Source organism: Epinephelus lanceolatus, chromosome 17 (genome assembly GCF_041903045.1).
Source record: "Epinephelus lanceolatus isolate andai-2023 chromosome 17, ASM4190304v1, whole genome shotgun sequence".
Lineage (NCBI taxonomy): Eukaryota > Metazoa > Chordata > Actinopteri > Perciformes > Serranidae > Epinephelus > Epinephelus lanceolatus.
Genome location: NC_135750.1, coordinates 2,885,456 through 2,912,380, shown reverse-complemented (window position 1 = coordinate 2,912,380; position 26,925 = coordinate 2,885,456). Strand labels below are relative to the sequence as shown.

The following is a 26,925-nucleotide window of genomic DNA, read 5'->3' as shown; positions in this document are numbered from 1 at the left end:
ATTCGGTGCTACTGCCACCATTGCTGGGGAGATATATCATCAGGAGGAAAAGCGCCACAGAGAGTGCATCACAAGGAGTGAAGTTGCGTCTTCTTTTCCTCGCAGATGACGGTTCGGGTTCATTCTCTCCTGTTGCGTGGTAAGTGTGGTCCATTCACAAACTTTATAACTAAAAAAACTTTTCACTACTCTCTATCAACGAACTACTAACACTCTCTGCTGTTTCCTCCTCCTTCTTCCTTCCTTCCGCTGTCTTCGTTGGTTCATTTATACACGCGAAACGCGTTCTCTGGCGGGCTGGATTGTCCACTCGGTCTGCCATACATACATGGCGGCGCAAGATGGCGATCTCTCTAAAGCAAGGCCCTTGCTATATATATATATATATATATATATATATAAAAGCATAATTATAAGGCTACGAAAACCAAACAAATTTTATTTTATAGCGATCATACACTTGTATAAACATATTAATGGGTAAAATATTCAGATTCAGATTCAGATTGACAATAAACCATGCCAAATATTACACACTGGCCCTTTAATATACAACAGACTGTGTTTAGTTTATGATGAATGTATTTAGTCTCTGGCGACTAAACATCACCATCAGTCACACAGCATGTTTTCTGTTCCCAGAATAAACCTGCAAATCTGACAAATAACATCTAAAACTCTGAAATTCAACAAAACAGAAAAGTTTATATTAAACATCATCTTGTTGAGTCAACATCTAAACCAATCAGCTGCTAGATCAGGTGAGAGCCAGGCGTTTCCCATAATGCCCTCGGTCTTGCAGTTGGTGGAGAGCAGCTGCAGTGCCTGGCTCTAAAAACTGCGGCTGTCTTGTGAGATTATTAATGTCCACTTTTGCATGACATCAGAGCAAGTCGGGATGAAGTCGGACACAAATCTAACCGTCATGCATTGTGTGGCAATCACCAGAGATCGAATCTGCGCAAGCCTGGCTCATCTCGAATGAGTGTCTTTATTCAGACAGCACAGACTGACCTGAGAGACCCAGTCATTTGTGCACAAACATTCCCAGTACAACTTCACCGAGCCACCACCTGACTACAGGTCTAATAAGTGATTGAAAACAGCTGTGTGGCTGTGAGGAGACTTTCCTCTGAACAGTAACTGAAGCTGTCAGATGAATGTAGTGCAGTAAAAGTACCACATGTTCCTCTGAGATGTAGTGCAGTAAAAGTACCACATGTTCCTCTGAGATGTAGTGCAGTAAAAGTACCACATGTTCCTCTGAGATTTGATGGTTTAGTCACAGAGTTTCCCCTACCCACAAAGTGTTATGGTTTTCTTTCACAAATGTGGGAATGATGGTCCGAAATTGCGTTAAAATGTACAAAACAGTGAAATTTCTCTCGCCTGGCCGGCCAGCACTCTGGGTGCTCAGCACCCCTAAACCTCTGATCGTATATAATGTTGAAAAAACTTTAAGAAGTCATAGTACAGTTATGTTAAAAATGTAACACTCTGAATGAGTGTTCTGTGGGGCAGTGGCACAAGAGGCCTGAGTGGAAAATATACTTTAAAATTATTCGTCATTAAAGCCATTGTTTTAATAATCATTTTAAAAAGGTGTTTAAAGCCTGTTAACAAATATTAATTAGTTCAAATTATTTCATTAAAAATATTTTTTTTTCTGTGGACAATGAATGAATGAATGAATTAATGAATGAATGAATGACTTTATTTCGAACCAAAGTTTAAAACAATGTTGTGACAACAAGAAATGAAAAACAAAACCCCCCCAGAAATGTTCTAAAAGGAGTAGGTAGAAGTAAAACTTATATGTTCCTACCCCTCTTTCACTTTTCTTCTATTAACTTAAACTATTTGCACAATTTCTTAAATGTATATATAGTTACATACAACAATTAAGATAATTTTACAACCCAATTTTCTAATTATATTACATTCCTAAATTATTTACAACTTGTGTTATGAAGATATTTACACTGCTCAAAAACTGAAGGGAACACTCAATGGTCACAGTGTAACAGGAAGTCAGTTAAACTTCAGGGATATCAATGTGTCCATTCAGGAAGCACAAGTGATTGTGAATCAGTTTCAGCTGCTTTGGTGCAAATCAAAGTGACAACAGGTGCAATGGAGAGGCAAAAGCAAGACACCCCCCAAAAAGGGAATGGTTTTACATGTGGTGTCCACAGACAGTTGCTCTCTCCTTATCCTTCCTGACTGATTCTTCTCTAGTTTGGTCTTCTGCTAGTGTCCTTGGCACTACTGGTAGCATGAGGCCGTACCTGCAGGCCAATCAGGTTGAGACCAGATACCAGGAGACCGGCCGTTACACCAGGAGAGCTGGACAGGGCCGTAGAAGGGCATCAACCCAGCAGCAGGACCGCTATCTGCTCCTTTGTGTGAGGAGGAACAGGAGGAGCACTGCCAGAGCCCTACAACATGACCTCCAGCAGGCTACTGGTGTGCATGTTTCTGACCACACTGTCAGAAACAGACTCCATGAGGGTGGCATGAGGGCCCCACGTCCTCTAGTGGGACCTGTGCTCACAGCCCAGCACCGTGCAGCTCCATCATTCACCAGAGAACACCAGAACTGGCAGGTCCACCATTGGCGCCCCGTTCTCTTCACAGATGAGAGCAGGTTCACACTGAGCACATGTGACAGGCGTGAAAGAGTCTGGAGACGCCGTGGTGAACGTTATGCTGCCTGTGACATTTGTAGGGTTTGCACAGACCTCCATGTCATAGCCAATGGTACCCTGACTGCTGTTAGGTACCAGGAGGAAATCCTCAGAGTGACTGTCAGACCTTACGCTGGTGCAGAGGGCCCTGGGTTCCTCCTGGTGCAGAGGGCCCTGGGTTCCTCCTGGTGCAGCGGGCCCTGGGTTCCTCCTGGTGCAGAGGGCCCTGGGTTCCTCCTGGTGCAGAGGGCTCTGGGTCATACAGGCAGGCGGGGGCCGTACACACTACTGAGTCACATGATGAGTTGATGATGATGTTTTACTTTGATCTTCTTCTTTGAATCCAGCCCTCAGTGGGTTGATGATTTTGGTTCCCACTGACTGTTGTTATGTCATTTTGTTCTCAACAAGTCCTGTACAGACTGAACTATCTGTTCAGCAGTGAGAAAGTTTCTCTAACAGGAGGAGACTCTCCCTCCTACAGAGAACACAGAGACACTGAGGAACAAGGTGACAAGAACCCAAACCCAGGATAAAGAGGTTCAGTGAATGTGGTGTTGAAGGTGTGGAGGTGGATCAGTGTGTCAGAGGAGACTGTGAAGAAGGACAGAGTGCCAGCAGGACAGTCCACATACACTGCTACTCTACCAGAGGAGGAGGAGGAGGAGGAGGAGGAGGAAGAAGAAGAAGAGGTGTATGTTTCTCTGTTATTGTTCCTGACATAGTAACGACCATCAGAGCAGATCAGACTCCAGGACTGATCATTCCTTCCAAACACACAGTCAGTTCTGTGTCCTCTCCTCCTGATTCCTCTGTAACTCACTGATATATAAACCTCTCCTCTACACTCGACCTCCCAGTAACAGCGACCAGTCAGACCAGTTCTACACAGCAGCTGAGGCCAGTAGTCAAATCTGTCTGGATGATCAGGATATGACTGATCCTTCTCTACATGTGTCACCTTCCTGTTGTTGTCAGACAGTTTGATCTCTCTGTTCACTGTGTTTGTGTCGACTGTGAGTTCACAGGAATCTGATGGAGAGAAGAAGACACAATACAGCTGCAGTTATTCATCTGTCATCACTCTGATGATGACATCAGAGATTTGAATGAGTGATGTCACAGTTTGAAGATGAAATGAAAAACACACTTACACTTCCTCAGACCTGGTGTCAACCATCGGACTCCAGCAGGCTCCACCCTGAAAGGAGGAGGGGGGTCAGAGCAGCACTTCCTCTTTCACCATGGAAACATGGACATTACATCACTCTCATACACACAGCTTTGTTATTGTCTCCACATGGACTGACATGTTCATCACTTATTATTAATCAGCTGATATTGTTTTAGTTCAGTGTACCTGAGCAGGTGGTGTTTCAACAGTTTACTGTGGGTTCATCACCACCACACAACACTTGACCATTACAGTCAGCTGATCCATTGTCAATATACAAGTATTGATTATTGGAGCTTTGAAACCACCTGTTTTACTCCTGATGAGTGACCTCCTTTGTTTGTGTCATAATGACTGTTGTCTGTCACAAGTAAAAGAGACACAACCTCTGATGGAGGAGGTCGGGGTGGATGGTTGGATGGGTTAGGGTTGCTGTTCACATCCTGTCTCCTAGCAACAGTCAGCACTGGTTTTTATCATCTGTAATCTGAATATCAAATATGACAGTCAAAGTCCATCTGCAGCCACAGTGCACTGCCTGTTTCCCCATAATGTTGGTCCAGTTCTAAATAAAGCTCTTTGGTCTCTGACACACCACGTCCACAATCAGCTGTTAGTTCTTCATTGAGCGTCTGTGGCTGACTGTCACCTTTAGTTTCTGTGGTGAGTCCCACTACAAGTCGACTCTTATCAGCCAGGGAACTCTCTGTCAGTGCAAAACAAACCAAATCCAGGTGAAGCTGAACTCCTTTTAAATCAGGAAACATTCCCATTATGATGACGCCCACTGGTGGCAGATGATGAAGACCAAAACATCCCCCACTATTGTTTCATATGAGCCCACAAACCTGCAGCATGACCACAATGACACACGTCAACCCACCATGAACCTCCAACGTGTCAGGATACACCACTGTCCTATTATCCAATGTTGAAACAAGACAAGGCTCCAGAAACATTTCATCACCTTCCCTCCCTGTTTTGGCCCATCCTGGCTACTGTTCCCTGACTACTTGTGTCTGTATTGATGGTCTGATGTGGGACACAAACAGTTTGATGAGTCAGTGTTTATCAGCTGTGGTTGTTTGAGGTCAGCTTGGTGTGTCAGGGTCATATGAGCCAGGCTGACAGTGTGACAGAGACAAAGTTTCCAGCTCTATCTCCTCTATCAGACTGAGTGTGTGTGGTTGCAGCAGGCCTCTTCATACCTGAGAGTGTCCAGTCTCCAGTGTGGATCCTTCAGTCCAGCCGACAGCAGCTTCACCCCTGAGTCTCCTGGATGATTGTAGCTCAGGTCCAGCTCTCTCAGATGGGAGGGGTTGGAGCTCAGAGCTGAGGCCAGAGAAGCACAGCCTTCCTCTGTGATCAGACAGCCTGACACACTGCAAACACACAAAACAACACACGTCTAATAAGACTTTTGTCCTTCATGACTTTTGTAACTCCCATGCTCTGGATTGAATGTTTATCACAGAGACTTGGATGCGTGATGGGGAAGTAGCGCCCCTAATGGAACTTTGTCCTCCTGACAGCAGCTTTTTCAGCTCCGCTAGACTGACTGGAAGAGGAGGGGGAGTTGCCTCACTTTTTAATGACAGTTTTAAATGCAAACTGATTTCTTATTGTGATTCCTACACCAGCTTTGAATTACAGCTTTTCACGATAAACAAACCTTCGGTTGTTTTGATTGCTGTGATCTATCGTCCACCAAAGTACAATGATAACTTCATCTCAAAGTTTGCAGACTTCTTATCCAGATTTATTTTGCAATATGACAGGATATTGATTGTTGGTGACTTTAATATTCACATTTGTTGTGATGACAAGCCACTGGTCAAAGACTTTTTAAATGTCATTGAGTCTTTTAATCTCACACAGTTTGTATCTGGACCAACACATCAGCATCATTACTGTTAATTTATTATGCTGATCTGTTCTGTACGACATCTATTGCACGTCTGTCCGTCCTGGAAGAGGGATCCCTCCTCAGTTGCTCTTCCTGAGCTTTCTACCGTTTTTTCCCCCGTTAAAGGGGTTTTTTGGGGAGTTTTTCCTGATCAGCTGTGAGGGTCATAAGGACAGAGGGATGTTGTATGCTGTAAAGCCCTGTGAGGCAAATTGTGATTTGTGATATTGGGCTTTATAAATAAAATTGATTGATTGATTGATTGATAGATCAGCGTGGACATACATTAGATCTGGTGTTAGGTTATGGCTTGTCTGTGTCAATTAATGAAATTTGTGTTCTGCCAAGCTTGGATCACTCATTGATATTATTTGATATTTTTATCCCTCACCTTCTTGTCCCTGGGAGAACATTCTCAATTCTGAGGTCATCCCGTTACATTGGCCCCAGAGCATTAAATGATTTTAACTTGGGACTGCCGGATGTGGTCGACTTAGTTTTTAGTCAATCTTTTTCAGTCGAATGTCTTTCTGAAAATTTTAATAATGCTCTCCGGGTACTATTGGATTCAGTTGCTCCAGCAAAGACTCGGAGGGGTCCTCAGAAAAATCCTATGCCCTGGCTAAATGACGACTTATTACTTCTCATAAAGAGCTGTAGAAAACATGAACGCCAGTGGCGTCACTCTAAGCTGGAAGTTCATTATCAAGCATGGCATAAAAGTCTGACCACTTACCAGTCTGAGATGTCTGCGGCGAAGGCTGCCTATTATTCTATTTTGATTACGAATAATAAGCACAACCCAAGGCTTTTATTTGACACTGTTTCTAGACTAACACAGGATCAGCAGCCAGTCATCAGCACTGACCTCTCTGCACAGGATTTTATGGAGTATTTTAATGATAGAGTAGAGGATATTAGATCTAGAATACCCCAGTCACTGGCTGGGGGATCAGACTGTGTTGCCACTTTGCCCTCTTTTGCAGGACAAGGTTTCTTTGAGTTTGAGTCTACTTCTCTGGCTGCGCTAACTGAGGTTGTTATGGCTGCAAGAAGTACCACTTGCTCTCTGGACCCGCTACCAGCATGGGTTATTAAGGAGCTTTGGTCAACATTAAGATCTTAGGTTTTAGCTATCCATAACCTCGCTCTGTCCACTGGAGTTTTTACAGCTTGTTTTAAGTCTGCTGTGGTTAAACCCTTATTGAAAAAAACAAACCTGGATGTAAACTCTCTTGCCAATTATAGACCTGTCTCAAATTTAGCTTTTTTATCAAAAATCTTTGAGAAAGTGGCCTCCAACCAACTTGTAAAATTTCTGTCATTGAGTGATTTATTTGAGCCACTGCAGTCTGCTTTCCGTGCTAACCATTCTACAGAAACAGCACTTACAAAAGTGGTGAATGACTTATTATTGGCGTTAGATTCAGACTCAACATCTGTTCTACTGTTATTGGACCTTAGCACCGCATTTGATACTGTGGACCACTGTATACTTTTGGACAGGCTCGAGAATTATTTTGGCATCTCGGGTCAGGTGCTAAATTGGTTGAGATCTTACCTGTCAGAGAGATCTCAATGTGTTCTTTATAACAACATGTTATCTGACTCTTATTCTGTTAAGCACGGGGTCCCACAGGGCTCTGTCCTGGGTCCACTGTTGTTTTCAATGTACCTGCCACCACTAGGTCAGATCATGCGCTCTTTTGGGATTGTTTTTCATTGCTATGCTGATGATTTGCAATTATATATGCCAGTCATTGCAGGACATGGGTCTGTTTCTGATAAACTTACAACCTGTTTGGCTGCGGTGAGGTCCTGGCTATCAACAAACTTTCTGCTACTTAACTCAGCTAAGACTGAGATGATAGCTATTTGACCGTCAAAATTTAGTCACCAGTTCGATCATTTCACCCTATCTCTTGATGACTGTGTCATTCATTGCAAGGACAAGGTAAAGAACCTTGGTGTACTTTTTGATCAGACCCTTTCATTTAACTTGCATGTAAAAGAGGTGACACGAGTGGCCTTCTTTCACCTCAGAAAAATTGCAAAGATCAGATCAGTCCTTTCAGTAAAAGATGCTGAGACTCTTATTCATGCATTTGTGACATCCAGGTTGGATTATTGTAACATTCTTTTATCAGGGTTGCCTAGGAAGAGTTTTCGAGGTCTGCAGTTGGTTCAGAATGCGGCAGCTCGTATTTCAGCTGGATCATCTAGGTATGATCATATTACTCCTGTGCTGGCCTCTCTTCACTGGCTCCCTGTTCAGGTTAGAGCGGACTTTAAGGTGCTGTTACTAACATACAAATCTGTAAATGGTCTGGCACCTGTATATTTAACAGAACTTGTGGATATTTATGTGCCTACAGGGTCTCTGCGCTCCGAGGGGAGCAGCCGTCTGCTTGTCCCTATAGTCAAAAAGAAGACGGTCGGTGAACGTGCTTTTTCTTTCCGTGCACCGACTCTGTGGAATAGTCTTCCTCTTGACATCAGACAGGCCTGCTTGATTGAGGTTTTTAAAGCACAGTTAAAGACCCACTTGTTACTGTTGCGTTTGAGGGATGGGTGGTTAGCTCCTCCTGTGATGTCCTGTTTTAGGTGTGTGTTGTGTTTTTATCATTGTTGTTTGTGTGTTTATTTTCTGAAACTTTTACGCCATTTGTACATGTACTGTTTTAATTCACCTGTACAGCACTTTGATTGAAAGCGCTTTATAAATAAAATTTATTATTATTATTATTATTATTATGTCACATAATGTGAGGGTGGGTACCACAGTACTGCCATACTGTCGCCTACTGTGGGGTTACATCAACATTATTACTGACTTTTTTCTAGTCCCAACCAAACACCCACTAATGTCCACCAACTATCTGACAACATTACTGATTCCTCTCTGATATTTCAAGTTCCAACAACAGAGAAAAAAACAAGATAGAACATGTTGATGGAAAGAGACTGAAACACAAAAGACAACTGGTTTGAAATCATATCAGCAGAGACAATCCTGTGATGGTTATGAGTTTATCAACTAATATAAATCAAGATTTAAGTGGCCATCAGTTGAACATGTTGATGAATCCTGACCTGAGAGTTTCCAGTGTACAGTGTGAACTCTTCAGTCCATCAGACAGAAGCTTCACTCCTGAATCCTTCAGGTGGTTGTTACTCAGGTCCAGGTGTCTCAGACTGGAGGACTGGGAGCTGAGAACTGAGGACAGAGCTTCACAGCTTCTCTCTGAGAGGTTACAACCACTCAGTCTGAAGAGACGACATCATGAAGAAAAAAATGATAGTAAGTTGAAAAGACAACAGAGCATTTAAGTTATGATATATGAATCCAACTGTCTCTGTACTTACAGAGCTTTGTTGGAGGCTTTGACCACTGGCAGCAGCCTCAGAAGAGCCTCCTCTGAAGCAGAGTATTTCTTCAGGTCAAACACGTCCAGATCTTCTTCTGATGACAGTAAGATGAAGACCAGAGCTGACCACTGAGCAGGAGACAGTTTATCTGTGGAGAGACGTCCTGAACTCAGGGACTGTCGGATCTCCTCCACTAGAGAACGATCATTCAGTTCATTCAGACAGTGGAACAGATTGATGCTTCTCTCTGCAGACAGATCCTGGTTGATCTTCTTCTTGATGTACTCGACTGTTTCCTGATTGGTCTGTGAGCTACTTCCTGTCTGTCTCAGCAGACCTCCTAGGTGTCTCTGATTGGTCTGCAGTGAGAGACCCAGGAGGAAGCGGAGGAACAAGTCCAGGTGTCCATTTGGACTCTGTAAGGCCTTGTCCACAGCACTCTGGTGGAGATACTTCAGATTCTGTTTGTCTTTGAAGACTTTAGACCACCGGGATGTTGTTTGTTGTTCTTCCATCAGATTGACTCCAGAGTTGATGAAGGTCAGATGGACATGAAGAGCAGCCAGAAACTCCTGAACAGTGAGATGGACGAAGCAGAACACCTTGTCCTGGTACAGTCCTCTCTCCTCTTTAAAGATCTGTGTGAACACTCCTGAGTACACTGAGGCTGCTCTGATATCGATGCCACACTCTGTCAGGTCTGATTCATAGAAGATCAGGTTGCCTTTCTGCAGCTGATCAAAAGCCAGTTTTCCCAGAGACTTAATCATCTTCCTGCTCTTTTTACTCCAGTGATGATCTGTCTCAGCTCCTCCATCATACTTGATGTTCTTCACTTTGGTCTGAACCACCAGGAAGTGGATGTACATCTCAGTCAGGGTCTTGGGCAGCTCTCCTTCCTCTCTGGTCTTCATCACATCCTCCAGAACTGTAGCAGTGATCCAGCAGAAGACTGGGATGTGGCACATGATGTGGAGGCTTCGTGATGTCTTGATGTGGGAGATGATTCTGCTGGCCTGCTCCTCATCTCTGAATCTCTTCCTGAAGTACTCCTCCTTCTGTGGGTCAGTGAACCCTCTGACCTCTGTCACCATGTCAACACAGTCAGGAGGGATCTGATTGGCTGCTGCAGGTCGTGTGGTTATCCAGAGGCGAGCAGAGGGAAGCAGTTTCCCCCTGATGAGGTTTGTCAGCAGCACATCCACTGAGGTGGACTGTGTAACATCAGTCAGGATCTCATTCTTGTGGAAGTCCAGAGGAAGTCGACACTCATCCAGACCGTCAAAGATGAACACAACCTGGAACTCTTCAAACCTGCAGATTCCTGCTTCTTTGGTTTCAGTAAAGAAGTGATGAACAAGTTCCACCAAGTTGTACTTTTTCTCTTTCAGCACATTCAGCTCTCTGAAAGTGAATGGAAATGTCAACTGTATGTCCTGGTTGGCTTTGTCTTCAGCCCAGTCCAGAGTGAACTTCTGTGTTAAGACTGTTTTCCCAATGCCAGCCACTCCCTTTGTCATCACTGTTCTGATTGGTTCGTCTCTTCCAGGTGAGGCTTTAAAGATATCTTCTTGTCTGATGGTTGTTTCTGGTCTGTGTGGTTTCCTGGATGCTGTTTCAATCTGTCTGACTTCATGTTCATCATTGACCTCTGCAGTCCCTCCCTCTGTGATGTAGAGCTCTGTGTAGATCTGATTCAGAAGGGTTGGGTTTCCTGCTTTAGCGATCCCCTCAAACACACACTGGAACTTCTTCTGCAGGTTAGATTTCAGTTTACGCTGACAGACTGCAGAATAACTTCCTGAATGAACACAACAAAGAAGATCAGTAAGACAAAGAAAATATTTCAACATGTCATTTCCTCAAAGAATGAGTATATGAATATATTTTGGTCCGTCTCTTGAGACATTAGTAAACGTCCCATTTATCCATCATGTTAAATCTTTATAGAAATCCTCTTACTGCTCTGCAGACAGTCAGCCAGCTCCTCCTGCTTCATTCTCCTCAGGAAGTTCAGTGTGATCTTCACAAATGCCTCTCTGCTGCTCCTCCTCTGCTCTTCATCCTCCCCATCCAACACCTCCCCATCCTCCCTCTCTAAGCATTCTGGGTAATCTGGACTCAGAACCTTCTGGATCTTCTTCAGCTCGTTCTTCACAAAAGTGAGGATGTTCTCCTCCAGCAGCTGGAACAGAATATTATATGAATGACACACTCAAACATCAGATCCATGTTGGACACACTGACAATCCACTGGTGTAAAAAGTGCAGCATGGAGATGATTGTGAACAGAATAGATGTCAAAGTAGTAGTTGTACATGTACAGACCATAAATATGGAGTCCAGGTGTGTTTGATGCTGCTGGGCAGACTGACCACTGGGAACCTCTGAGCTCTCCTGGTCCACTCTGTGGAGGAATTAGAAAGAATTAGTGCAGTGCCTGTTTGGAACGAGCCAACTGTTTGGCCTCTGGTATTGCTGCTTGCAGCTTTCTGTAGAAGACGAGATGCAAACAAATGATGCGCAACCAATTCTGTATCTGTCTCACATCAAATCCATCTGTTGAACCTAAATTAAGAACTTACAGTGGGTCATAAGAAGGACGTCCATCTTTGAATTCATCAAAACGATCCATAGACCGATCACTTTTCATGGACACACAGCTGGGTACAGGGGACTTTTCTCTCTGCTGCTGGAAACTGATAGAAACACTGACATTTACTGAACATACAAGATTTCTGTCTCTGATTTCACTGGTTTTATTGGATAATAAAAGTTATTTTATCTCAGTGCTTGTTTGTATTCAGTGTATGTGAATGTTTAACCAGTGTGTTGTCAGTCAGATGTGCTAAGACTTCACACTGTTGAGCTGCCACTCCAATTGAAACTGTGGCCTGTTTTGGGTTTTGGACGCAGCACATCTGAGTGCAGGGTCAGTTTCAGATAGTGCTAAATCTTTGTCTTGTTGAACTGCAGCTTGTCTTCAGACCTCTGCAGCTGGTCCTTCATACTAACAAGCCATCAAACCCTACCCTCCTCCTTTACCTCTGGACGTTTAGCTGCCCTGTCCCTGGTGGTGTGGTCTTTGATCTGGGTCAAGACTCTTTTCTGTTCTGGTTCCTCTGTGGTGGAATGAACTCTCTACTGATGTCAGGACAGCACAGTCACTGAACATCTTGACCAACATCTTTATCACAATACTAGAGCCTTGCCAACACATTTCTCACTCCGACTGCGTCACATATCCACGTTTGGTCACGGACATTCCTCGTCCACATACAACACACAAGGCACCCTGAGTGCGTTGGTTGTTCACGTTCTCGGACATCATGTCCATTGTCTGTTTTCACAGAAAACTTAACGTCTACATATAGTCTCTTTTAAAAAAAACACACTACAACAGTACAACACTGTGAACTGACGTTTTTTTTCCTTCAACAACAAACACATAGTTGGGTTTAGGCATCAAAAACATGTGGTTAAGTTTAGAATGAAGAACAGTGTTTGTCTCTGGAATCTTATGGGACATGAACACCGCTCTCTCTGGTGAAAGGTGGAGTTTGCTGAATCCATCCACCACCCCTCCCTGCCCATCCCAGTAGGACTTTCACCACCGTAACTTTGGTCTTCGTCCCGTTGCATTTCCCCCTGAGGTCGTCGTGCGCCGTGAAAGTATAATGGCATCCAGCCCCATATAATGCCAATGGTAAACGCCTTTTTTGGTTGGTTTTTGACACCACAAGTCACTGCCCAATTGCCGGATTTTGACGACTTTGGAGTGAGACCGGGCTCGCCCTGCACAGTTTTCTTCTTAACACTTTCGTCCACTCCTGTTGGATTTCCAACTACGACTGCCTGGCAGATCATAATTGGGTCTGGATTACAAAACGTAAGATGTCTTGATTGGGATCTATTTGAATGGACACTGTAAATAGTTTGCTCTGTGAAAGTGTTGCAATCCAGTGGGTGGTGGTGATGCAACAGTCTTAAACTCTACAGATTGAGAAAAAGAACAGGTGTGTTAACGTTTCAGAGTTTTCTTTATTGTATTCTTTGGGGGTGATGATGGCCTCCAGAAGAGAGCTCGTGTTGACGGAGCAGTGAGCATAACGACTGACATGAGAGAATTCTTTTAGCATTAGGCCACAGTTGTCGGGACAATGGAGGGAGGCTAAAGTTACATGATGGATTTTGTGTTTTGAGTGGAGATTGACTGAGTGGGATATGGACCGTGGAAGAGACTGTGTTGAGACTGTACTCGCTTCCTGAGTGACTTTTAGATGACGGAAAGCGAGGCTTGGGGCATGGAGATGATGGAGATGATGGAGATGATGGAGACAAGACCAGTTATACTGGGAAGCTGTCAGGTTCATTTAACATTTAATGTCAGCTTACCGTGCAGCAGAGACTTTTCGTCCTTTAACATCGATGCCATGTTCATGTGACTGGTCAGACTTGGGGGACACACAGCTGGGGTCAGGTTCAGGTTCAGGTTCAGGTCGAGGGGAGTCTGGTCTCTGATGGATCCTAGCACACAGAGAGGAAGAGCAGCAGGGAGGGAAATTCAGTTTTCAGTCTTCAGCCTCAGTATCAGCAGCTATCAACAGGAGAAGTAGAATCCTACAGGATGACAGCAGACTGACAGGAACACTGAGAGCAGCTGTAAACCTCACTGACCACCAGGGGGAGCTCACAATCCAAACCTCCACCCTGTGGACCTGCACACTGAGCCCCCCCACACTTCACTCACTCTGTCATGTGTTTAAATTCTCACTGTTAACACTGTGACACTGCTGAGTCCACAGGGATAACATGAGGACTACAGTCGTTGCCATGGATACAGCATGACATATGACAAACAGTTGAAGCTGTGATTGATCTCAGAGTTTGTCTCCAACAGTTTTTGTATCAACAGTTTCTGCAACGTGTGTTCAGTCTGCTGCTTCAGACACTTTAACAGAGACACATCATGTAACGTTCACTATATATACAACACAAATCAAATCAAATCAAACTTTATGTGTTTAGCACTTTTCATGCATTAAAAAAGCAGCACAAAGTGCTTCACAGAATAAAAACATACAACAAAAATACATACAAATACATATTGAAAACCCGCCCCTCCCACCCCCACATATAAACACACACACACACACCTGCGTACACACACACACACACACACACACACACACACACACACGGTTAGTATAGTCAGTAACATGGCTGGGCACTGAGGAACCAGGTGAGGAAAGAGCCACCTATGGGGGAGCTCATCCACACTGAGAGGTGTCACAGCCTACGGCCATAGGGAGCGCCGCCACAGAGACCACCCCGACCCAGATAAACTGGGGTGGACTCCGCACATGGTGCAGAGCCTCCCAGTCCTCTGGTCCAGAGCCTCCCAGTCCTCTGGACCAGAGGGATCTCCAGGACGACGTCCCCGCGGGCAGATTGGGTACACCTCTTAGCGTGGAGGCCCCCCATGAGGAAACACTGGAGCTAAACACTAAAAGACTAAAAGGCAATATAATAAGATAAAACAGGTATGAGATAAAATAATAATAAATAAATAAATAAATAAATGAAGATTTAGAAACTTAATAATAATAAAATGTATAAGGATTTAAAAATAAATCATTTAAAAGCATTAGAAATTAAAATAAAATATAATAGAAGAATTAAAAGAGTAAAAGAAATCAGTTAAAAGCCAAACTAAAAAGGTGAGTCTTGAGCCTCCTTTTAAAAACATCAACAGTCTCTGCAGTCCTGATGTTCTCGGCAGGCTATTCCACAAGTGAGGGCCATGATGACTGAATGCAGCCTCCCCGTGGGTTTTTGTTCTAACTTTTGGAACAGTTAAAAGGCCAGTGCTGGAGGACCTCAGGATCCGTGAGGGTTGATATGATAAAAGCAGGTCAGATAAATAAGATGGCCCAAGACCGTTAAGACATTTAAAAACTAATAAAAGAATCTTAAAATCGATCCTGAAACACACGGGGAGCCAATGCAGCGATTTTAAAACTGGTGTCCTGCTGGTGCCAGTAGTTAAAGATAAAACGGGGTAGATGTCCAGTACTGACAACTATAGGCCCATTGCTCTGGCTAGTGTATTATCAAAAGTGATAGAAAGAATCTTGCTGGATAGGTTGGATGAATATATTGTCACCACAGATGATCAGTTTGGATTTAAAAGTAAACATGGCACTGACATCTGTATATATGCTCTGAAAGAGGCTGTCAGTAGCTATAGTAAACATAACTCTACCATGTTTATGTGCTTCTTGGACGCTTCTAAAGCCTTTGACTGCATTAATCATGGGAAATTGTTTAAAAAGTTACAAGAGCGAGGGGTCCCTTCTTATTTAATACGGATTCTACATTATTGGTACTCACATCAAACCATGCAAGTAAGATGGGGTAATGTCATATCTGAGCCCTTCCTGGTGACTAAAGGGGTTAGGCAGGGTGGGATTCTTTCACCTATTCTTTTTAATCTATACATGGATGAGCTCTCTAAAAGGCTTAAAGGGTGTAGGACTGGCTGTATGGTAGGAGAAAAGCTTGTAAATCATTTACTGTATGCTGATGATTTGGTCATCATGTCTCCCTATTCTGCTGGTTTGCAGCAACTGCTTAGAGTCTGTTCAGATTATGGAAAGCAGTTTGATGTTAAATTTAACTCTAAAAAGACTGTGATCATGATTGTAAAGACTAAAGAGGACCAGAAAAGAACATTACCTACTTTTTTCTTGGCAGACAGAGAGTTGAATGTTGTTGATAAGGTCAAATATCTTGGTCACATCATCAGGGACGACCTTTGTGATGATGATGATATTCAAAGGCAATATTGTAAACTGTATGCACAAGCTAATATGTTGGCACGTAAATTTTTTATGTGTACGGATGATGTTAAAATTGCTTTGTTTAAAGCCTATTGTACTCCACTGTACACTGCCCACCTGTGGTGCAGCTACAGTAGGGCTAAATATCATAAGCTACGGGTAGCATACAATGATGCACTTTGAATTTTACTGAAGGTCCCTCGGTGGATGAGTGCCAGTCAGCTGTTTGTGTGTAGTGGTGTTCCCACCTTAGATGCTGTCCTCAGGAATTTTATGTTTAATTTTATGGCAAGGCTAAATGACTCTAAAAATGAAATTATTATGGCTTTAACCATGCCTAAAAAGAGCAGTACCAGATATTATTCTAGTTTCTGGAGACACTGGCGAGCGTGTTTGTATGTTTTTTAGGTGTGTTTTTTTTATGCTGTCTTGTATGTTGTGTGTATGTCGTCTATTGTTTTTATATTTTATATGGACCTATTTTTGAGTCTGAAATAAAGATTGATTGTATTGATTGATTGGTGTAATGTGCGCCCGCCCTCTGGTACCTCGTCAGCACTCGTGTGGCTGAGTTTTGGAGTAGCTGCAGATTAGAGATGGTCTTTTTGGGAAGACCAGAGAGCAGGGCATTACAATAGTCTAAACAACAAGAGATAAAAGCATGCATCAGCACCTCCGTGTTAGCCTGAGAGAGAAACGGGCGGACTCTGTCTTTGTTACATTTTTGATGTGTGGAATAAAACTAAGCTCAGAGTCAAAAATGACGCCCAGGTTCTTCACACATTGTGAAGGTTTAAAATCTTGTAGTTTTGGTAAAAGTTTCTCTCTCTGGCCTTCAGGACCAATAATTAAAACCTCAGTTTTGTCCTGGTTGAGCTGCAGGAAGTTCACTGCCATCCATGACTTGATATCTAAAATGCAGTTAAAAAGGGCATCAATTGGCCCTGTGTCATCAGGAGACACGGCGATGTACAACTGTGTGTCATCTGCGTAACTGTGGAAGCTGATGCCGTGCCTCCTGATGACGTCCCCAAGGGGAAGCATGTATAGATTAAAAAGAACTGGACCTAAAATTGACCCTTGGGGCACCCCACACCTAATTTCATGCCTTCTGGAGGAACATGTATCTATACTTACAAAGAAACAACAATCTGTGAGATAAGAGCTGAACCAGTTAAAAACAGTGCCAGAGAGGCCCACCAGGTTTCTGAGTCTGTTTAGTAAAATGTGGTGATCTACTGTATCAAAGGCAGCGCTTAGATCCAGTAGTACCAAGATTGATATTTCTCTAAAATATTATTTCTTTTTAAAAAATCATTTACTTGGTTAAAAACCAGTTTTTCTAAAATCTTACTTAAAAACGGTAAGTTGGATACAGGTCGGTAATTATTAAAAATGTTGGGATCTAAATTACTCTTCTTCAGAAGGGGCTTCCCCACCGCCGTTTTGAAGGCAGCGGGGAAGACACCCGTCTGAAGAGAGTAATTTACTATGTTTAAAATCTGTTCCTCAAAGAATCCATAAAATGTTTTTAAAAGTCATGTGGGAATCAGATCTAAAAGGCAGGTTGGTGGGGTTACCTGGGAGAAAACTCAACTAGGGCAAAACTCTTCAGTGTTTCCTCAGGTAAAAGCAATGATCCAGGTGTGTTAAAAATTATATTCTGTTGGTATAAACGACTGGATCTGATATCATATGATGATATGATATAGTGGTCTGCAAAGTCCTTGCAGAGGGCATCTGTTGAAATCTTGGATGGTTTGTTAAAATTGGTGCTAGTTAAAAGATCGAAGGTGGATAAAAGGAATTTGGGGTTGTTTTTATTATCTGTGATGAGTTTTGAAAGGTGGGATATTCTTGCCTGTTTGAATGTATTATTGTAGGTTTTGAGTTGTGCACGTAATATTTCGTAATGAATGCAGTTTAGTTTTTCTCCACCTCCTCTCTGCACTCCTGCATTTTCTTTTCAACTTTTTGATAGCATCATTTCTCCACGGGGGTGTAGGTTTTGATTTTATGGTTTTTGTTAAAAGTGGAGCCACTGAGTCAAGTGTTGACTTTAATTTACTGTTAAAATTGTCCACAATAAAATCACAGCGTGCAGGTAAAATTTCAGCAGTGCTCTGTAAAATCTGGATAAAATTTGTATGTAGCTTTATCCCTATCTTTATTCAAGAGAGTGGTCTATCAGTTTGAGAGCATTATTTATTGATTTCACGTTCAAAAACCCTGCCCTTTGGCAGAAAATAGCTATGCTGTTTATTCTGTGACCGTTTAAAGAGGCACGACTGGGTGTAAGTTAGCACATATAAGTTAGCACATGTCCCCACCAGCTAACGTTATCTTTCATTAGCTGATAGTTAGTTTAGCTCACGTTAGCTAACAGGCTAAAACGGTGGTGTTTTCATTTTATTTTTCCTAGTTGATGTTATCTGCGTATCTGGTTATCATGAGCACTCGTTTTGGTTTAAAAGTGGAAGTGCCCGGAGCTGCCACCCGCGGTCCCGGGCAGGGCTCGAGACTTGGGATCCACTCACCTATGGTCCCGCCTGGGCCTGACCTCAGCGCCCCCCCGGCCTGACCTCCGCGGCCTGGACGGATGCTCAAGTGTGGGGAAGAGGAGCGGAGAGGACCGCAGAGGTCAAATAGTGAAGTTTAAGGATGCCTTCGTCTTCGATATGTTGTTAATGTGATTTTATGGGCAATTTATCAGTCGAGGTCTCCTCCTCTGCAAAGCAAACTGACCCGGGGGCTACAGGTAATAGCGCAGCTTTGAAACCACTGCTTTTCCGAGATGAAGGACTGATTGTTGAGCTGCTGTTAACAGTTAACGGAGTTAATGCCGGATCCCATTATTTAACAGTTTCAACACTAAATTAAGCAGAGTGACGGACCCAAAGCCTTCAATCTGGCTAAAAGACAGCTGAAATGCTGAAAAAAAAAGGCTGACATCTCAGCGACGTCTTGGCAATGAGCAAACGCTTTCCCTGCTACGTCTTAACCATCCAAACTTGATAAATCGGGCCAACATTGGCCAGATGTGCTATCTGGGGTTAGTGCTGATATAGAGTATAACATCACTGGGACATGTAACAGTAAAATCACTCCGCTCACAGGTGTTATAAATATAACCGTTAATTAACCAGCTGTCACACTCGCTACATTGATGCAAACTGACACTATAGCGTTACACCAAGAAGATGGATATTTTCCCCAAAATTACATTTGAATTGAATTATGAGTGGTCGTCAGGAGAGGACGAGGAAAAGGAAAGCCAGGACTCTTCAGTGCAGACCTCCAGGTGTGTTTGAATCCGGCCGTGCCAACATCCAGGTTTGCCAACGTTTCATCAGCCGAACTGGACGAAGTTATGCAGTTGCAGATCAATGTAAATACAAAGTAGTTTGTGAGTTCCTGGCGTGTGTCAGAGCAATAAAGAGAACATCTATCTATCTATCGCTCTGGCGTGTGTGCTGCGTTGCCTAGCAACAGACTGGGGGAACTGGGGTTTTTCGCGGAGCTACATAACATACTTAAATAATTTATTTCATCACCTTTTGTTAACATTTCCTTACTCAGCATTGCTGTTTAAGCTGTTGTTGAACTGTTGCACAAATGCATAATCACACTCGAGGTCGTGACGGTGTAATGTAGGCCTATATCATCACGGCTGTAATTGTCTTCATAGTGCCCATGACCGAATCACGGCCATGACGATATACAGTACATCACTCCCTCTCGTGAGATATTGCTTAAATATATACATATATACAGTATATGTAAGGGATAATGTATAGTGAGCCGGTGACTGTTGAAAAATAACTCCTGACAGGGGAAGAGGGTGGGAGTGGATGAACCCGGTTAAAGAGTACCTGCCCGGATGGGACGCTCTAAAACTAAAGCGAGCGCGTCCACAAGGAGGCAGGGATCATTTCATTGGTCAACAAGTAAATCTGGCATTCTATTGGTTGGGGGATTTTAACAGGGTTGTAACACAAAAAATTCCAAGCGCAGGGCAAAAATCTGAGAGCAGAAATTCCGCGAGCGCACAGAAACAGTTTGAGCGCGAGGAGAAAAGCCGAAGCTCGAGCAGGAAATCTGTGCGAGCAACATGGTGTCTGAGTGCGAGCAACATGGTGTCTGAGTGCGAGCACACAGTTTGAGCAGAAACAGAGTAGATCCAAGCACAAGCAGAGGCTATTTGAGTGTGAGGGCAGGGTTTTTGAACGTGAAATCAATAAATAATGCTCTCAAACTGATAGACCACTCTCTTGAATAAAGATAGGGATAAAGCTCCATAAATTTGCAGCCACTTCAGAAGTTAGGTAGCGTTTCCTCACTGTTCTCACCGGGGCCTCCTGATGGCTAAAACTGGTGATGTTAAAATACACACAGTAGTGGTCAGACACAGCCAGGTCAACAACACAGGACACACCAGTGGTCAGGCCATAGGTTATGACCAGGTCCAGGGTGTGCCCTCTGTTGTGAGTTGGCTGTGTGACGTGCTTAAAATCCTTGCAGGTTAAAAGGTTTAAAAATTCTCTTGACATTGGATCAGAGGTATTATCAACATGTAAATTAAAATCACCAGTTATTAAAATTCTGTTAAAGGTGGTGTGTATGATTGATAATAATTCTGAGAATTCACTGATAAAAGAGGTAGAATGGTGGGGTGGTCTGTAAACTGTGATGCAGAGAATAGGAGGGCTGCTAAAAACAAAGGCATGATGCTCAAATGATGTGTAGCTGTTAAAAGAAACTTCATTTGAGTGCAGCATATTTTTGGTTCTAGATGCAGTTCCACCTCCTTTTTTACCCCCCCTAGTAGAGAATAAAAAGTTAAAATGTGCTGGGCAGGCCTCAGTGAGAACAAGTGGTGCGTCAGTGCCAAGCCATGTTTCTGTTAAAATACTGTCAATATTATTCTCTAAAATCAGGTCATTTATAATAAAAGTTTTATTTAAAAGAGAGCGCACGTTCAGCACGGCCAAGTTAATGTTCGTGCCGAACATGCGCTCATCATCACCTGTGCGATGTATAGAAGTGGGGTGCAGGATGTTATTGTCACGAGGTTTGCTGTGTGGACGGGGTGCTCTGTACCTTATGATGGTCTCTATCGGGAATGTTTCTGGTGAGAGTGTTGGTGACAAATGAGACCGGTAGGGGGAGCTGGCAGGGGGAACAGTACTCGGTGCCACTACTGAACAGCGTGCTGAATGTTTGAGGATAGCATGTGGCTACCCAGCCTGTTGGGGTGAAGTCCGTCAGTCCTGAAGAAGGAAGACCGGTTCCAAAACAGATTAAAATTGTCAATAAAACCAAGGCCACGGACATTGCAGGCGGACAGAAGCCAGGTGTGGAGAGAGAGGGTCCTCGAGAAGCGGCACACTCCAAGCCCAAGTGTGGGGATCGGGCAGGAGATAAAAACAGACTTTCCACAGCTGCTTAAAAAGTTAAAAAGGGCACTGAAATCCTTTTTGGTATAAGCTCAGACTGTTGGCAAGCTAAATCGTTTGTCCCATCATGTATTACCACTCGGTTTATGGAGGACGGTAGTGAGCGCAGCAGCCCCGGGAGCTTATCCAGGAGGACTGGGACTGTGGCTCCAGGGAAACAGCGAGTGGCAGCGTTAAAGAAAGGGATGTTTCTCACTATCAGAGTGGTTGGGGGGAAGAGGGGACGAGGAGAGGACGGCTGTGGCTCACCGGGGGAAGGCAGCGGGCGGTCAGCGTCCGGACCGTGTGCTGGGGTCACCGGGAGAGGAGTCCGAGCAGACGAGTGTTGCGGCGAGGCAGCAGCACCAGTCCCATGAGGAGGATCATCTTACGCCGAGATGCAGAGGTCGTTGCCCGGGAAGACAGCTGCCGATGTGGCCCCTCAGCGGAGCGGAGAGCTACCGGCCGACCACCGCCTGCTGCCGGAGGAGAGGAAGCCGTGCTTGGAGAGGGGTCCAGGTCGCGACGAGACGGAGCCGGATCATCCCCAGACAGAACCGCAGAGCGGTTGGAGAGGCTCAGGCGAGGAGGCGAAGCTAGGCTGACCAAACGTCCTCTTTTGCCCGGACATGTCCACTTTTCACGTCCCGTCCAGGCGTCCGGGTTTTTTTTATAAATGTCCGGTTTTCCATGTGTTTGTGTGTGTGTGTGTGTTAGAGTGCGGCATGGGCCGCATATTTCTGTCCCACCCGGGCGTGCGCCGTGGGTGCTCAGCGGAGAGGGAGACCTCCATGTTTGAGATGGGAGCGGGAGGCGGGAGGTCCAACGCTTCCAGCGAGAGGAGAGGGAGACATAAAACAAAATAAGATAAAATAGGAAAAACCTGTCTCCGTCTTTTATTTTATTTTCAGCGTTTAATCAAGGCGGAGGCTAGCGGCGGGAGGTCCGAGGCTTCCAGCGAGGAGAGAGGTAGAAACAAACAGCCAATGTGTGTCTGTGTGTGTTATGTTCAGGTGTTGTCACGTAAATAACAGTGCCCAAGCAATAAACAGGACAGACAATAGGATTTTATTTATTGTTACACTACATTTTCACTGAAAGCTGACCGAATCCAACCCGAGCCCGAATACAGTTTATAGCTACATTTTTGACCAAACCCGCCCGACCCGTCTGGTATCATCGGGCTCGGATCGCCACACTCTAGTGTGTGTATGTGTCCCCTACTGGGGCCTATCTGAATTTCTGTCTTTGAGAGATATTATTTTGTAATATAACTGAATTTTCTATCCATACATATAAATTTTAAATATATTAAAATTATAAGGCATCTTTGAGTAAACTGCGAGTATCATTTAAGTAGGCTATATCGTGGCCGGGCCGAGTGTCCTCTTTTTTGGAAATGAAAATATGATCACCCTAGGCGAAGCCGTCCCTTCCACCGCTGTCTTATGACCCCGGACCGCCACCTCGGCCCAGGACGACTGATGTCCTCTGTAAGCTCAGTGATCTTTTTGTTTGCTTTCCTCAGCAACAGATCTTCTTCAAAGGGCATAACGTTAGCTGTTCCGGCTAGCTTAGCCATCAGGCTAAGCTAGCTTGATGTGTTCGTGCGGTGGGCTTTCCAGTCCACAGGCTAGCTTTTGGCTGTTTATTCGAAAGCGTTTGTCTCTGCACACTGGTTCTTGGTGGTTCCAAAAAGAGGAGCAGCTTCAGTAGTGTGGAATACACTGGACTTCTCAGACTCATTTAGTGACTTACTGCTCAGAGGGAACTCATTCAGCGGCACTTCTGGCAGCAGCACGCTCTGACAATCACTGAACATTACACACATACAAAGAACAAAGTGTGAACACGGCTCATATTATTCTGACATGAAGCCGTGGGCTGATCGTCCTCACACTCACAGATGCTCTCATTTGTTTCTGTTGGATTCACTTTGAAAACTTTTGTCTCTGTGTAAACCCTGGTTAAAAACCCCAGAGTTAATACACGCACAGCAGTAGATAACTATTGTTGCTATCATAAAAGTTTGTCATTTTAAGGATGTAAATTCTATAAAAGTTCATGTCACTTTAAGTATGTTGCTTTTCTATAGTTTGTCTGAAGGCTACAGCCCTTAACACGAGGTGTGACAGACTAACCTGCATGTGTTTTGTTCATCTGCTTTAGATTAAGCGGCGTTCATAAGGTCGGAGGTTCCGAGGTCCCGACCATTAACTGGTTATATTGACACATTGTGGCTCTTTGAGTACATTTACAGGTTTATTATGAGTCAGTGTTGAGGTGAGAGAGCAGAGAAACAGGAAACAGAGAGTTGATGAACATGTTGAAGGTGAAACAGGATCAAATGTGATGTCAAGTGTTGAGTGTGATACCTTTTCATGTTGGTGATAACCTGCAGCCTCCTGATGAAGACAGACAGACAGACAGACAGACAGGTTCATCATTAGACTTTAAAGTGTTTGTTGTCAGATAAACTTTGTGCTGTGGAGTCTAGATCAAAGACAGGAGGTGAACACATGAACCAACAGAGACACATTAGAGACTGGAATCAATCAAAGGTCCACTTACTCAGTTTCTTCTCATGGACTTCATCACTCTGCAGCTCTCTGCTGTCTGGACCAGGTCTGTGGACACAAAGAGTTTTCTGTTGATCTGAGTGGGACCATGTGCTCCATCAGGACTCAGACTGGAGGCAGACTGGCTCTTTTAAGCCCTCTTCAGACAGGAAATATGTGACACTGCTGCCGTCATGGATTTGTTAAAGTGATATTTGCTCATTGAGACAGAGGAGACGTTTACGCTGATGTTTCTTACAGCTTCATTCACACATGGCAGCACATTTATGGACAGAGACTCCATGAGAGAGAGAACAACAGTGAGTGAAATGATGTGAAGGAAGAAGAAGGTTTTCTCAGCCTCTGTTAGAGTTCATAATGTGTCCTCTTCTACACCACAGGGACACACTTCATGTTGCTTTGTCTTTGTCTGTCTTTGGGGATGACCTCACTTTTCACTTGTGTTTGAGCGACTCTGAAAAGCTCTTCAACATTTCAAATGTTCCAATGTGCTCGTCACATCATCCAAAATCAATCCCATCAGCTCCCAGAGACTTTCTACCTTCATCTGTAGAGGAAACACTGAGAGCATCAGTCCAATCATTGATCAGCACGTCATCACTCATTCATCCTTTACATCATTTCTCCTGGACTCAACCTCCTGATTATCACTGATGGACTCTGAGTCACGTGACGTCCACCACTAATGTCTCCTCTCAGTCAGGCTGTTGGTGGATCTGTGGCCCTCTGGTGGCACAAAGGGAAACTGCAGCATGTCACTTTGAGCTGACACACTCAGTTCACCCAAAATAATAACAGCCATCATTATTTCTGTGCTGATTGAATATGGCTGATGTGCTTTGAACACCTTCTTTATGCAGACGCTCACTTACAAACATAAAACCAGTTTCTCTCTAAATGTCATCGACCAGTAAAAACTTTCATGTCCTGATGGATCATCACCAGGATCACGTTTCTGTCTCAACATGAAGATTAAAGAGGGAAATTAATTCTTTTAAAACTGAACTCAACTTTAAAATAAAGTCAGAAACACCAACATGATAAAAACTAGATCACATATTAAATTCTACTGTGGGTGGATTCGTGGCTCTGCGCTGGATTTCACTGCAGATGTTACTGAGAGGATGATTGTGGTGACTGATTGAATGGAGCACTATCACACACAGGAAACATGGAGACTGTCGGATGTTCAACGGCTCCAGAAAAGTGAGTGGAAGTTAAAAAGAGTGGTCATGTGATCAGTGCAGGATGTTTGTGTTCACATGTGAAACTCTGCAGACAACAAACTGTGCATTCCAGTCCTCATCCTACCATACTGTTTAGTACGCCAGAAAAGATTTAGTGTGTCCCAATACACGGTATGTCAAATGCAGTATGCCAAGAATACCAGGATGTTCTATTACATCCTGTCGTGGTTTAGTTTACAATCCAGCACGCTTTTCTGTTTATTCTGACCCACAATCCTCTGCACAGCGGACGATACGTCACATCGACTGAGCCGCAGACAGATGACAGCTTTAAAGCTGTAAGGCAAGGCAAGGCAAGGCAATTTTATTTATATTGCACCATTCATACACAAGGCAATTCAATGTGCTTTACAAGAGAAATACATTAAAATAAAACATTAAAGGAACAATAGATCATTAAAAACAAAAGCTAAAAGCAAGAAAAACAGTGCAGAAAATGCAGTAAAAAGCAAACATAAAGCAAAAGCAACAGCAGACAAATATAAAAACAATAGCTACAGATTATCCTAACAATAAGTTACATATCTAGTTCACTGGTAAGCTGCAGTAAATAGTAATGTTTTAAGCCCTGATTTAAATGAGTTGACAGTTTCAGCCGACCTCAGATATTCTGGAAGTTTGTTCCACAGGCGGGGAGCATAGAAACTAAAGGCTGCTTCACCTTGTTTGGTTTTGATCCTGGGAACACTGAGTAAACCTGTTCCAGATGATCTGAGGGGTCTGGATGCTTCATAACGTACAAGTATATCAGAGATGTATTTAGGCCCGAGACCATCCAGTGCTTCATAGACAAGTAACAAGATTTTAAAGTCTGTCCTTTGACACACAGGAAGCCAGTGCAGTGACTTAAGCACTGGTGTGATGTGCTCCACTCTCTTGGTGTTGGTGAGGACTCTGGCAGCAGCGTTCTGGACGAGCTGCAGTTGTCTGATTGATTTTTTTACTCAGGCCTGTGAAGACACCGTTACAATAGTCCAGCCTGCTGAAAATGAAAGCATGAACAAGTTTTTCTGTATCTTGTTTAGACAGAAATTCTTTTATTCTTGCTATGTTTTTAAGGTGGTAGTAGGCTGATTTAGTAATTGTCTTAATGTGACTATTGAAATTTAGGTCTGAGTCCAGAACTACACCAAGATTTCTGGCTTGATTTGTAGGTTTTAGTGTCATGGCGTCAAGGTGAGCACTGACTATTGATCTTTGTTCTTTGGGGCCAAAAACAACTATCTCAGTTTTGTCTGTGCTTAGTTGTAGAAAATTCTGGCACATCCACGTATTGATTTCGTCAATGCACTTATTTAGCAGATGTAGGGGACTGTAGTCCTCTCATCTGCATAAGTGTGGTAGGAGAAGTTATGATATTCCATAATCTGAGCAAGAGGGAGCATATAGATGTTGAACAGAAGAGGCCCAAGAATGGACCCTTGAGGAACTCCACATGTAATTTTCGTTCGCACAGATTCATAATTGCCAAGTGACACAAAGAAATCCCTGTCTTGCAAATAAGATTTAAACCAATTTAGCACAGTGCAAGAAAGTCCCACAAACTTTTCTAGTCTGTCGAGCAGTATGTTATGGTCAACTGTGTCGAATGCAGCACTGAGGTCCAGTAATACCAGAACCGAAATCTTTGATGCATCACTGCTCAGATGAATGTCATTTAAAACTTTTACAAGTGCAGTCTCAGTG

At 43.7% G+C, this 26,925-nt stretch overlaps 1 pseudogene across 1 annotated transcript; it reads right to left on the bottom strand.

The window, feature by feature from the left end:
• Nucleotides 1-1,695: 1,695 nt before the first annotated feature.
• Nucleotides 1,696-25,393, bottom strand: LOC144467505 (uncharacterized; annotated as a pseudogene). Its single transcript, XR_013493690.1, has 10 exons — nucleotides 23,985-25,393; nucleotides 23,789-23,818; nucleotides 13,532-13,663; nucleotides 11,722-11,835; nucleotides 11,465-11,543; nucleotides 11,099-11,321; nucleotides 8,861-10,937; nucleotides 5,070-5,243; nucleotides 3,842-3,888; nucleotides 1,696-3,719 (listed from the first exon to the last, which is right to left on the bottom strand). The product of XR_013493690.1 is annotated as an uncharacterized LOC144467505 (transcript).
• Between the last annotated feature and the right edge of the window lie 1,532 nt (nucleotides 25,394-26,925).